This window comes from Kryptolebias marmoratus, linkage group LG18 (assembly GCF_001649575.2).
Source record: "Kryptolebias marmoratus isolate JLee-2015 linkage group LG18, ASM164957v2, whole genome shotgun sequence".
Lineage (NCBI taxonomy): Eukaryota > Metazoa > Chordata > Actinopteri > Cyprinodontiformes > Rivulidae > Kryptolebias > Kryptolebias marmoratus.
The window spans coordinates 18,757,874-18,759,500 of record NC_051447.1 but is presented as its reverse complement, the minus strand read 5'-3'; positions in this window follow the sequence as shown (position 1 = coordinate 18,759,500).

Below are 1,627 nucleotides of genomic sequence, written 5' to 3'. Positions count from 1 at the left end.
GGTGTTTATAGCACATTACTAACTGAAATAATAAGTATTTCTGTCCTTAAAAAGGACCAAAATGACTTGAACCTCTCATTATTTCAGCTCATATTGTCCTCCACTGATATATATATATCTATATATAGATGTATATATATGGCAAGACATCCATTTATTAGTTGATATGTTATAGAAGGAGACCATTTCTTACTGATGTTAGGAGAAGATACGAAAATAAAAGCTGACATTAATCGAACTCCACTACAAATAAAAAGTCGAGGCTTACAGAGAAGTTTCTTTTCATCACATGCAAGGCACACAGACTCCATCCGGCTCCAGATGTTGCAGAGGTTTAGTTGCTGATCGTCACATCCGGTCCAACGCTTTCAGTTCGGTTTTGGTTTCGCTCTCGTCGTGAAACTCTCCTCGGTTCTACCAACCTGTAGTCCTTTTTTCCAATAAGTTCTACGAAGTTTGAGGTCGGCTCCAATTCAGTCAAATTCTGAAATATCTGCCGTTTGATCCGTTTCTGAAACTAAAAGGCAAATCTTCGGCGATGAACACTAAACTTCACTGACATCTGGTTGTTTATTATAATCTGACATCAAACAAAAGTATTCACCCCCTCCCTCCCATCATTGGCATTGTCTTGCAACCTGGAATTGAAACCGAAGCTTTGATTATTTAAATTTACGCAACATAACCGCCATTTTCAAGATGGTTTTTTAAAAAAGAAACAAGTTTTATGGGTCCTGGTTTATAGAACTGATCAAATAATTTGGTTATATTCCATTTAATTTATCCAAATTTTCTAAAAATGTACAACTCAGTGGACGCTGCAGCACCCTGTGCACCCCTGCTTCCCTCGGCCACTCGTGTTCAGTAATCTCTAATTCATCCCAATCTCAGGCAACCTCTGGAAGACTCAAACAGGTGAAGAATTTCCCCTCATCTGTCGTTCGGCTCCGACCAGTTCCCCAGTCGTCCCCCCGCAGCATGACGCCGCCGCCGCCGTGCTTCACTGACGAGCGCTGTCAGGTTTGAACCTCGAAGGCTCGCGAGCTGAAAATCCGTTTTAATTCCAGGCTGCACGGCAACAAAACTGTCGGGTTTCAAACCGCTTTGAACCCAAAGTGCAAGGAAACAAAGAGACTCGATGGAGATTAAAGCAACAGCTGGGATTAAAAATAAGTTTAAAAACTAAAAAAAACGGCTGCTGCTGAGAGTCTCTGCAGGGCAGGACGGGCCACAGGCACAGTGATTAAAGTTAATATGCCGGATTACGATGATTCCTGTGGCAGTTATGGCTTTTAACTCTGATGTTTCACCGTAAATAAACAGAAGACGACGAGTGACATTTGGTCCTTCCTGACAGGAGGAGGAAGTCCAGACAAACAGTCCTCTCTGAGGCAGAAATATCGTTAACGCAGGGAGTAAAACGTTTGCCTTCTCCGGGTCGGGGAAGATGGAGGAGTTTAAGTATCTCGGGGTCTTGTTCACGAATGAGGGAAAAATAGAGCGGGAGATCGACAGGCGGATTGGTGCAGCGTCTGCAGTGAAGCGGGCGCTGTACCGGTCTGTCGTGGTGAAGAGAGAGCTGAGTCAAAAGGCGAAGCTCTCGATTTACCGGTCGATCTACGTTCCT